The sequence below is a fragment of the Eptesicus fuscus genome, chromosome 6, assembly GCF_027574615.1.
Source record: "Eptesicus fuscus isolate TK198812 chromosome 6, DD_ASM_mEF_20220401, whole genome shotgun sequence".
Taxonomy (NCBI): Eukaryota; Metazoa; Chordata; class Mammalia; order Chiroptera; family Vespertilionidae; genus Eptesicus; species Eptesicus fuscus.
This window is the reverse complement of record NC_072478.1, coordinates 32,391,005-32,403,485: the sequence shown is the minus strand read 5'-3', so window position 1 is coordinate 32,403,485 and position 12,481 is coordinate 32,391,005. Positions and strand designations below refer to the sequence as shown.

Genomic DNA, 12,481 nt, shown 5'->3' with positions numbered 1-12,481 from the left:
GAAATGTTTTGGCAATTTTCAGTACTCAGAGCTTAAAATGTGAGTTCATACCTTACAGAAGATATGAAACAAAAAACAATCATATTCTACTTGAAGTTCCTCGGCTCTGACACTTCTTTGGTATTTATAGAGGAATTTATCAGGTCTGACTCTCGTAGGCAGAAAATTAAAGCTGTGGTTTTGGAGGTCAAATAGGCTGATGTTTGAATTTCAGATCTGCTTCTTAGTAGCTAGCGCAAGTTATTTCTTCTAGGTACAATTCCTCGTTTATAAACTAGGAATACTATTACCAACTTCAGAGGGTTGTTGGGGGGATTAAATGAGCAATATGAGTCAAGTCTTTTTTTCCCCCAGTGGTAAGCACATAGTAGTACTCAGTAGACACCTTCATCCTTTTACCCTTGAATGATGCACTTGGCTCACATAGCCTCCTGCCAGTTACCAGGACACATCTGCCTTCCACAGACTGATTTTTTGTTAGACTCTGCCTTTCCTGATTAAAGCAAGGTATGATAGTCGAAGGGAAACCATTCTCTCTCTCTCTCTCTCTTTCTCTCTCTCTCTCTTACTTTTTTTTAATTTTTACTGAATTTATTGGGGTAACATCAGTTAATAAAATATAGGTCTCAAGTGTACAGTTCTCTAATAAATTATCTGTATGTTGTGTGGTCACCATTCAAAGTCTCGTAAACCATTTTCTAACTCTGTTGCTTCTAGTTATTTAGTGCTCTCATTCAGGTTCTGGGACTCAGTCTCCTTTCCTGTGAAATAAAAGAATTGAGTTAAATTATCTCTAAGCTCACATATGTTATACTTTTTAAAGACGTCCAAGGGAGAGGCTCCTTAAGCAGATCCCCATGGAGTGGCGGTACTTTGCTGGAGTCCTCACAGCGTGTTCTTCAGCATTGCAGTCCCAGAAACTTAATCATCCCATTTCGCTCAGAGTTGATTAGCCTCTGACTCAGGCTAACCCAACTTCCAGGATATTGACTAACACACAAAAATTTCATGTAATCACATTACACTGAGACGTCTGCCTGGCTCCCGAATTAGAATGGTTCATCTCTCTAGGACACTCTGTTTTGGTCAGCAGGTCCACTTACGAGATCAAATTATAGATAAAGTGTTTTTTTTTTTCATGAGCACAGAATTAAAGCAGAGATAGTTTAGGTGCTCTCAGGAATTGTTTCTGTTACCCTATGGTAGCCTAAGCAATTGCCTTTGTCCGTTTTAGAGATAAATTGATCTAAAACAAAATTCCGGGGTTTTAATCTAGTTTCAGGTTACTATTAAATGCATGGTTTTTGAAACTCCACATTCAGTGAACTATCTAGATGTCACTCTGCTCACACATCTCCACCCCACCCCACCCACGTGTGTGTCAAGCACAGTTTGCTGTAATGAGAGGAAACAACTTTTCTGCTGCTTATATTCTTTTGTATTTTGCTCTTACATTCATTTTGTTCATTCATTCATCAAACTCTTAGAAAAAGCCCAACCAGTGTTTTATTTACAAGCTTCTAAGTGGCCCCAGTGGACTTTCAGGTCTCCCCTTTTCACAAAAGCTCATGCTGGGCGCTGCCTGTGCTTTGGGTGGGAGAACAGGCAGAGCTCTGGCCTGGTGTCAGAGCACTGGGAAGCCCTTTAGTAGGCACTCGAGTATGATAAGAACAAAACAAAACAAGGAAATCTTTTAGAAAGTACTTATGAAACATTTAGACTCTGAGAACTTGACTTTGATAAATTAGAAAGCCAGAAAAAAAAAAACCACCCAGAGCTTGTTTCCACTGTATTTCCTTATCAGCCAATAATCCTAATGGCTTTGAATGGCTCTCTAAATGCCTCTGTATGATAGTGTCCGCAGGTGAGGGTAAGAAAGAGTTCTAGGGAAAGCTAAGGTACAAGATGTTAAAGACAAGATGTTAGGAGATAGAAGGAAGGAAGTAGCTCAAAAGAGCAAAAGGAGATTCGTGGGTATAAATATGGAATTCAGAGAACTTCAAACTTATTTGTTGATGAACTACCAAGTGCCTGGCATTACAATCAGTTCGTAGAAAAATGCCCCCAAAAGTTTAAGACAGTCCCTGTACTCGAGTTTATCAAGCAAAGATTAGGTACCAGGTGGCAAGACTGAGGCTAGTCTTGGCAGGGTAAGTAGGGTTTGAATGAGGACAGAGATTATTCTAAGAGAAAGGAGCAATGTGGGTGAAAACATGGTAGAATGGCTTAGTTAAAATAAAACCAGCCCCGTGCACACCAGGAAGGAGAGAAAATAATGGCAAAATGTAAAACAAGAATGAAACTTTGTACCTTTGAAAATGTAAAACAAGAATGAAACTTTGTACCTTTGAAAATGCCAACAATATATGTGACTGATTTTTTAGTTTAAGTCTCTTGTCTAACTGATAGAAAACTTATCCAAATTGTTTGTGAAAATATAGTCACCAAACCTATATGAGAAAGGAAACCTTCTAGACATTTCCAAATAGAGAAATGGCAAATAATTAGGTAGTTTTAGATCTGGAGGGTGTAGTGAGTATACAAGGTACCCAGAGAATGGAAGAATAAAAGGGTCAGGGGGAATTAATATGTACTGAATATCATATATATTTATTTACATATCAATATCTATTTTATTACGCATTTGCTGCAGTGCTCACAACAATTTGGGAGGGAAGTTTTTACCCTCATTTAGAAATATGGCGGGGAAAAAAAAGAGGTTAATTGCTCAATATTGCAACTAAAAGAAGCAAAAATCAAAATTAAATGAGATATGCACATCAGCCTTCTACAGAAGTTCTGTACAAACAGAGTTTGTAAAAAAGTCATTGAAGAGACCCAAGAAAAGCTCACACTTAGGGAAGGTAATAAAACACTGCTTCTGTACTACAACCGGCCTCAGAAAGCTTTCTGATTGGTTAATAACTGGGTCATCTGGCTCCGGGTCTCCCACAGGCCAGTTATCTCAAGCTCCACTGGGAGGGATCCCTCCTTGGCCCACTCATGTGGTTGTTGGCAGGATTCGGTTCCTCAAGGACTTTGGGCCGAAGCCTCCCTCAGGCCCTTGCCAAGGGCTTCACCTCCAAGCATCTCACAACGTGGCAGCTGGTTAAATCAAAGCTAACAGGCAAGAGGACCCAACCTTAGAAGTGACAACCCGTGGCCGTTGTCATATTACTGCACTAGAAGCAAGCCACACTCAGGGAGGAGATCAGCACAAGGGGGTGAACGGGAGGTGGGATCCTCGGGAGTTGTGTCAGAAGCTGCCTGCCACAAAACCCTACACTGAGCAGGTCAGCCGAGGCTCCGTTGGGACCTGCTTAGCCTTCCTCTGCTGGCTCACTGGTCGGTTCCTCCCTGCTGTTGTCACCACCTCGCCCACTGTCCTAGGGCTCACTTCCATCCAAACTTACTGGTGCGTTCAGATAGCACTCATTCGTATCCACTCACTGGTTCTTACATTTCCTGAGGTGTTATGAGAACAGGTATTTGTCTTCTGAATGTCTTTATGTTGGCACTATGCTCAGTGCGGAGGACACAGAAATGAAAACGATACTACTGTGTGAATAATCCTATATAATAAAAGGCTAATATGCAAATTGTCCCCTCAATTGGGAGTTCGACCAGGGGGCAGGGCCGGATGGCCAACCGGCTGCGGCCCCTCCCCCCGGCTGGCCCCACCCTCGATCACCCCCCAACTGATCAGGGGCGGGGCTGGTGGGCAAACCACCCGTAGCCCCTTCCCCTGGCCAGCCCAGCCTGACCAGGCCCGATCAGGGCAGGCTGGCTGGACCCCACCCATGTATGAATTCATGCACTGGGCCTCTAGTATGATATCCTATATAATAAAAGCCTAATATGCTAAGTGTCTGGTCATCCAGTTGGCTGTTCAACCAATCAAAGTGTAATATGCTAATGATATGCTAAGGCTGCTCAACTGCTCGCTATCACGTGCACTGACCACCAGGGGGCAGACGCTCCGACTGGTAGGGTAGCTTGCTGCTTGGGTCTGGCCAATTGGGACTGAGCGAGACAGGCTGGACACGCCCTGGAGCCCTCCCATGTCCCTCCCCACTGGCCAACCTCCCATGTCTCTCCCCGGCCCCGATCTTGCACCGGTGGGGTCCCTTGGCCTGGCCTGTGCCCACTCGCAATCTGGGACCCCTTGGGGGATGTCGGAGAGCTGGTTTTGGCCTGACAGCAGAACGAGCAGTCACTATGACGCGCACTGACCACCAGGGGGCAGACGCTCAATGCAGGAGCTGTCCCCTGGTGGTCAGTGCACTCCCACGGGGGAGCACCGCTCAGCCAGAAGCCGGGCTCACAGCTGGCGAGTGCAGCAGCCGTGGTCGGAGGCTCTCCCACCTCCACAGCAGTGCTAAGGATGTCCGACTGATAGCTTAGGCCTGCTCCATGTGGAGTGGGCCTAAGCCGTCAGACACCACCCGAGGGCTCCCAGACTGCGAGAGGGCGCAAGCCAGGCTGAGGGTCCCTCCCCCGCCCCCCCCCCCCGAGTGCATGAATTTTGTGCACCAGGCCTCTAGTAATGGGATAAGAGGATAAGTTATTGTTTTTGTTACTGTGTTTAACAAGACTCTTCTTCCAACATTGCTTTACTAAACGGGTCATCAGAAACCATCATGACCATTTCTGTTTACACAAATGCTTTCTCCAGTTTCTCTGGAATGTAAGTTTATAATTTCTGTGCCGTTTCTCCTGAGGGGAGGGAATGATGGGAAAAGAGCCAGGCTGAAATATGCGTGCATGTTCAGTCTTCCCTCTCTCCCTTACCCAGGGCTGGGATCATGTGCTAGCTTACTCTGGAGGCTGCATATCTGATTGTTTACCCTCCAGCAGAGAGTGGGAACGTTAAAGGAACCAAATGCCTCACTTGGAGAGAGAATGTTTCAGACATGAATCGGCTTAATTTTCACAGAACATTGTCCTAGATGGGAAGGGGAGAGGATGCTGGAAGGGCCGTCGAGGGAAGGAAGCAGAGTCCGGGTGGTAGTTTGGGTAATGGCAGTACTAGTTGTCAAGAGATAAGAGGGAAGGGCAGAGGAGAGAGAGCAGTCTAACCCCAGCCTTGTGTGTGGCTGTTGAGCTCAGCCTCTCAGAGAGGCGGCTCAGTTGCAGGGCCTTGGCAAAGCTGAGGGCAACATAAAACAAATGCAATTGGGTTGAGGGATGCAGTTGGATTGCAAGTGTCATTTATTATGCTCCCCATTCTCTAGCCACTCCCACAACAGCCTTCTAGCTCTCAGGTAAAGTTAAGGAGCCTTCTGCTCCAACTCAGTAGAGTGTGAGAAGTTTTTATTTTTTATGAAGGGTGGCCCTAGGAGGCCCAAGCCATGGGGTTCTGTAATCCTGAGGAATTTACAGAAGTGCCTGGGCCACTCAAGTTTGTAGTCATCACTGCTCATCGGGGTACATCACCTTGGGCTGAATTGTTGGAAGACACAGTGCTCCTGGGCGGTGATGGCTGTGTGTGCTAGGGAGGGCTGGCGACCGTCTGTACTCAGTATCTGTTCTCTGCCAGACACGTGCACTGTATCATTTACCTGTCAGGACAACTCTGAAAGGAAGGTGATACTCTCCCTGTCTTACCGATGAGGAAACTGAGGCTCAGAGGTCAAGAGGTAACAGAGGGAAAGAGGTCTTTGTTTCCCCCATGATGTCACAGTGCCTCTGAGAGAAACTTCCCTTCCTCAGCGTGGGTGGCAGAGACACAGGGAAACCGAAGGGAAAGGGAAGCTGTGGCCTTGACCCCTGCCCGCAGCTCGTCCAGCAGAGCTTCAGTACCTCTTCCTGTCCCTCAAACTCAGGTCGGGCTGTTTCGCAAAGAATATAGGATGTGCCCTGGCCTACTCCAGTGTCCCAAGACTGAGAAAAAGCGACAAATGGCCTAGATTTTAAAGCAGGAGTAGGGCAGCAGTAAGCATCGTCCACACAGAACGTGAAGAAGGCAACAGGGGAGGTTGCAGGCTTGAGGGAGCCTGGTACTGAGAGCGGTTTATAGCTCAGTAGCACCAACCCTTGAACAGCAGGGGTTTGAATTGTGCAGGTCCACTTCTACATGGACTTTTTAAAATAAACTCGTACAGGATTGTAAATGTATTTCCTTTCTGATTTTCTTATTAACATCGTTATTTTTTTAAAAAAAAACACACACACACACACGTTTTTATTGAATTCAGAGAGAGGAAGGGAGAGGCAGAGAGAGAAAGAGAAACATCAGTGATGAGAGAATCATCCATCAGCTGCCTCCTGCACGCCTCACACTGGAGATCAAGCCCTCAACCTGGGCATGTGCCCCAACCAGGAATCGAACTGTGACCTCCTGGTTCATGGGTCGATGCTCAACCACTGAGCCACACTGGCCGGGTTGACATCTTTTCTTTAGCTTACTTCATGATAAGAATATAGTATGTAATACATTTAACATACAAAATACTAGTATGTTAATTGACTGTTTATGTTCTTGGTAAGGCTTGTGGTCAATAATAGGCCATTAGAAAGTTTTGGAGGAATCAAAGTTACATGTGGATTTTTGACTGTGCAGGGATCGGCACCCCTAACCCCCATGATGTTGTCCAAGGATGTAGGCTGAGGCAGGACCTAGGTAAAGAAGGAATTTATAAAGTCATGCTGATGTTATCAGACAGGGACCGGCCTGGAGCGGGTGGGCTGTTGACTTTGTGCAGGAGAGGTTTCGCCACACGAGTCCAGGTGGTTTTGAGAGCACATTTATTAAGGCTGGGGACAGCGAAACACAGGAGAAGAGCCTAGGAGGCGCTCTGCTTTGACTCCCTAGAAACTTCATAGGAGAAAAGTGAGTCAGGGTGAGGCTGCTGTGAGCTCACTTGGGTATGAAAACCTTTATTGAATAAATACTGTGAAACCTAAAGCAAGAGGACAGATAAGTGAAATAAGAAAATCTTCATGTGACTCTTTATGTGGAAGTATTTTGTGGCTGGAATGACAGAAGTGAGTCAAGGTGGGGCTGCTTTTAGCTCACTGGAGAGTCAGAGAAAAAGGGGCCTTGGAGACAGGATCAGAGGGCTAGCCGTGGACGAGCTGCCACTGCCCACTGCTGCCCTGGTTGCAAGTCTCATGGGGACCTTTAGGATTTAGGAGAAAGTAAAGAGTTCATGTCCGAGAAGGGGCATGGGTGTGCTCTAGTGCAGCGGTCGCCAACCTTTCGGACCTCACGGACCACCAGTGGTTCGCGGACCACCGGTTGGCAACCGCTACTCTAGAGTAAACCTGCGCTGGTACCCTTTGTCTGGAGGGTTTTATCTCTCTTCTGTGGGCGAGTGTCTTAAAGAAGGGCTTCGGTAGAATTTTCATCAGCTTTCCAGGTGCATTTTTAATATGCTGATGCATCAAAATGAGCATACAGGCAAGTTTGGGATTATTCTTCGTTTGCCTTTGTGATTTTATTTTTATCTTGGGCCTGTCTGGCTCTAATTGGGTTTTTGTTATTTGTTTCCCTGACTTCATCTGCCCTTGGGGTTGGCTGACACAAATGGCATTAATTGGGTCTCTGTCCTCTATCTACCCGACCAGAGTGATGTAAGCTATGTATTCTCTGGTCAGGGAGGAGAGGTGTATATACACCGTTTGTTCTCAGATGTCCTTGGTTAGGGAAGATAAGATCTTGCGATTCACTAGCTGTCTGTAAATCAGTCAAATTGTTTGGCCTTGTTTAATTATCTTGTCTCAGTTTCCCCATTCCACTTGCCCAGGAATTTTTCTAGCTGCTTACTATCCTACCTCACTAAGAGCCTTAGATTTTATCCTGATTATAATGGCAAGCCATTAAAGTGGAGGAGGGTGTGTGTGTGTGTGTATGAAAATTTTCATTTTTAATATATTACTTAGGACCTCCTGTGAGTGAAGGCAAATATACAGTCAAGGATGGATCATGTTTTTTTTTTTTTAAAGATTTTTTTAATTGATTTTTAGAGACGAAGGGGGAGCGGGAGAGGGGAAGAGAGAGCGCGCAAGCACAAGAGTGAAACATCAGTTGGCTGCTTCTTGCACGCCCCCTGCTGGGAATCCAGCCGCAACTCAGGCATATGCCCTGACTGGAATATCGAACTAGCAGCTATTTGGTGCATGGGATGACACCCAACCAACTGAGCCACATCAGCCAGGACTGGCTCATGGCTTTTGACAATTTTTTTTTTTTTTTTTTTTTTTTTTTAGAGAGAGAGGAAGGGAAAGGGGGAAAGGAGAGAGAGAGAGAAACGTCGATGAGAGGAAAACATCAATCAGCTGCCTCCTGCATGCCCCCTACTGGGCATGGAGCCCACAACCCAAGCATGTGCCCTGACTGGGAATCCAATCAGTGACCTCTTGGTGCATGGGTTGACGCTCAACCACTGAGCCACACCGGCCAGGCCACAGCTCTTTTATTGCTTTGTATTGTTATAAATTTTTCTTAAACTTGAGCTCCTTGTGAGCAGAGGCCTTTATGTTGTACAGGGCTTAATGCTAAGACCGCAGTTAGGACTAAGTAAATCTTTATTGAATAAATACTGTGAAACCTAAAGCAAGAGGAGAGATAAGTGAAGTAAGAAAATCTTCATGTGACTCTCTATGTAGAAGGTATTTTGTTGCTGAAGAAACAGGTAAAGGGAATTGTAACAACATGATCTGTATGCTATTTTGGCTAAATCTCTAGTATGGCATTCACAAGCCATATGACATTATTAGGATAATTTTTCCTTTCTGCACAACTTCTTGTCCCTCCTTGAGTTACTAATTAACTTGTTTGCTTACTTGCTTCGTTTTCAAAGTACTTATTACTAATTTATGTCCAACCTCTGCCTCACTTGTTAGCAGTCTCTCCTCAATATGTTCAAACTGTTTTTTTAACAATTTTATCTTAAGAAATCCGCCGAAACCGGTTTGGCTCAATGGATAGAGCGTCGGCCTGCGGACTGAAAGGTCCCAGGTTCGATTCCGGTCAAGGGCATGTACATTGGCTGCGGGCACATCCCTGGTAGGGGGTGTGCAGGAGGCAGCTGGTCGATGATTCTCTCTCATCGATGTTTCTAGCTCTCTATCCCTCTCCCTTCCTCTCTGTAAAAAATCAATAAAATATAATTAAAAAAAAAAAAGAAATCCTCCCGCAGAGTTTTTTTCTCTTCCCCTGGTCTGATTTTAGCTGCTCCTGAGCCTGCTGTACAGCTTTCAGGTTAGGATTATCTTCACCACGATCCTGAAGGTTTCTGGGCCTCTTTCTTCTGTTAGAAGGTCCATTCTCTAAGTCCTGCCCCTGCCCTTGGCCCTCCCCCTCCTTATTTTCACCCTCATTTGCTGGACACAGCCTCCAATAGCTTCCTGAGAAAGCATGCTTGGGAGGTAAACTATCTGAGACGCTGCACGTCTAAAATGCCTTTGTTCTACCCTCACACCCGGATAGAAATGCAGATTAGATATAATTTATTCCTAGAATTTTGAAAGCATTGCTCTATTCTTCTAGCTCCCAGAAATGCTATTGAAAAGTCCAATGCAATTGAGTGTAGATTTTTGGTATGTATCCTGTAGATTGCTCTGTGGAAACTTGTAGAATTTCTCTTTGTTCTCTAAGTTTATGATGTCTTACTAAGGGATAGTTTTCATTCATGTACTGAGTACCGAGTGGGTGGCAGGAACAGGGGTGGCAGCTCTGTCCAGGCCCCTGTTTTATGGGCCAAACCTGCCCTGCCCCAATTTTTACAGAGTTTTATTGGCACAGTCATTCATTTACATATTGTCGATGGCATTACATGGCCAAGTTGAGTAATTTGACAGAGACTGTGCTCTGCAAAGTTTAAAATATCTGTGGCCCTTCAGAGAAGATGTTTGCTGACCCCCCATCTAGAAAATCAAGAACTTCAATTCTGTGTTTTTTTTAAATTTCCCCCTTATTTTTTTAGATTCTTTCATTTTTTTGTGTTCTTTCTAGAACTCTTTTTATTTAGATGTTGAACTTCCTGAATTGTCACTCAAATTATTTTCTCTTTTCCATCTCTGTTTTTGTTTGTTCTTTTGCTTGGAATATTCTTTTAACTTTATTTCTCAATCTTTCTATGAGTTTTTTATTTTTGCTATCATATTTTTTATTTTAGTATAAAATTTTCTATTTTTATATTTACCTTTTTATTATAAAACAAAAAACCCACAAAATTAATATTTATCATTAATAAATTATTATAAAGCCACCACCCTTACAAGCACTACCCAGGTTGAGAAATACTGGTAGAAAATTTTCAGTTAATTCAAAAGCCCCTCTCTGCCCCAATATAATCACAACCCACTCTATCTGATGTAGCAGGATGCTTAAGACTGCTCTTCTACATTATCTGCCCCAAATCTGGAATCACCCATTTCTCCAAGAAACTCTTGATTCTTATAATGGGAAATGAAATTTTCATTCCCATTCTGGTTGCTAGCAGTGCTCATTGCTACTGAATTGGTCATTGTAGGCCTTTTTGGAGGACAGGTCATATATATTTCCCTTTCTATTTATTGTCAGAACATATAACCTTTTTATAGTATCCTCTCTTCCTTTTAACCTTCATTTGGTCTTCCACAAATAACTATATATTTTATATATTTAATGCTCACTACCAACCCATGTATTTCTGTCAGCATTTTGGTTGTCTGAAACTCATTCTTCAGAAGATCTCTCAGGATGGGGTTACAAGATCTCTCAGGATGGGGTTATTAACCCCGAATTCTCGCGGGTTAATATTTCCTTATCTGTGCTCGGTGACCTGGAAAGTCAGTTTTGCTAGATGTGTAATTCTCAGCTTGCATTTTCTTTCTCTGAGTGTCTTAAACAAGTTAACTCTGTTTTCTTCTAGTAAAGTATTACTGTTGAAAACACAAATGGAATCTAATTTTTTCCCCTTATAAGTCACTTGCTCTTTTAACCTATACACCCAAAGTTTTATTTGTCTGTTTTCTATATAGTCTAAATGTTTTCTCCAAATATATCTGGTGTTAGTTTTTCTGGGTCAGTATTCTCAGGTATGCAGCCTGTTCTTCCAGTATGTAGTTTCAAACCTCCTTTTAGGTTAGCAATCATGGTTTTTGGTATTTGTTCTGTTCCCTTGCTTGGATTTCTATCAGGGGCTCCCATGGTCTGTATGTTACATCTTCTCACCTGTCTTCAGGCCACATTGCCACTTTTTTCTTCAAATTCTTACATCTTCATTTCTTTTTGGTGTTTATTTTTTTTTTCCTGTATATTACTTAACAGTATTATTTGTTGTATTTATTCACTCTTGTGTATCTATTAGTTTAGTCTTCATTTCTGATTTTTTATTACTTCTAATTATTGAGTTGCCACATCATTTTAAAGCTTTTCTGATTTTTCATTTATATGGCTCTTTCACATCTTGTATAATTTTTTAAAAATGTATTTTTATTGGTTTCAGAGAGGAAAGGAGAAGGGTGGAGAGAGAGAGAGAGAGAGAGAGAGAGAGAGAGAGAGAGAGAGAGAGAGAAACATCAATGATGAGAGATAATTGTTAATGGGCTGCCTCCCACATTCCCCCTACTGGGGATCAAGCCTGCAACCCAGGCATCAGTATATAAACTTCTGCTTAAAAATACTGCCTTTGGTGGTTGAGGGTTTCTCCTTGTCCTGACTCTCATTTTTACTCTCTCCTGAGAATGACCTCTGGGATATGCATGGGAGGGAAGGGACAATTGCTGAGCTATATGGGACAGGTGAGGAGAACTTGAAGGTTCTATTTCTTAGTGTTTTGTTTTTTTTTAATAAATCCTCTTGTTTCTAGGCCCATCTTCAACTTTATTTCCAGACATACCTACTGTTTTCAATTGCTGAGCTTTTTGTGGGTTCTGTGGTATAAATTGCTTGAATTGAACTTTCCTTGGTCTGCTAAGACAGTTACCATTTGTCCTACTTTTTACTTTCTAGAATGCAGTTGCTATTGTCTCTTCTCTGTTTCTCTTTGTCTTGAGGGTGCATGAGTACATGCGTGTATGCGTGTGTGTGTGTGCGTGCGTGTGTGTCTGTGTGTGCGTATGTGTGTCTTTGTGTGTACATGCACGCACAGATGTGTGTGTGTACACACGCGTGCACGTGTGTGTGTGTGTGTGTGTCTGTGTGTGTGTGAAGCCCTTTACTGTTAGTGCGCAGGGATATTTCAGGAGAGAGCAGAGCTAACACACACATTCAGTTCATCAGAAGTCCCTTCCTCTGTATTGTCCTGAGACTCTCAGGGAAGTCACTTTTCAGGTCTGTTCTTGCTTATGTTAGAGCAAGTGATAAAATGTATTTCTAATGACCCATTTTGTTTGTTTGCTTGCTTATTTTAATGGATGTTCCTGAGGCTGGTCTGAAAGATCACAAATCACGTTTTACTTTCCTCTTTTATGCCAAGCCTCTTCTGCGTTTAATCAGGCCCATTTCTATTGCTTTGCTGGCCCATGAGTAAAGTTTATTTCATTTATCTTT

The 12,481-nt window shown here is 43.5% G+C and overlaps 1 protein-coding gene across 1 annotated transcript in view; it reads left to right on the top strand.

Annotated features, from left to right (window-relative positions):
* INTS9 (integrator complex subunit 9) overlaps positions 1–12,481 on the top strand; it is a 95,047-nt gene that overhangs the window by 52,866 nt on the left and 29,700 nt on the right. The window lies entirely within an intron of this gene.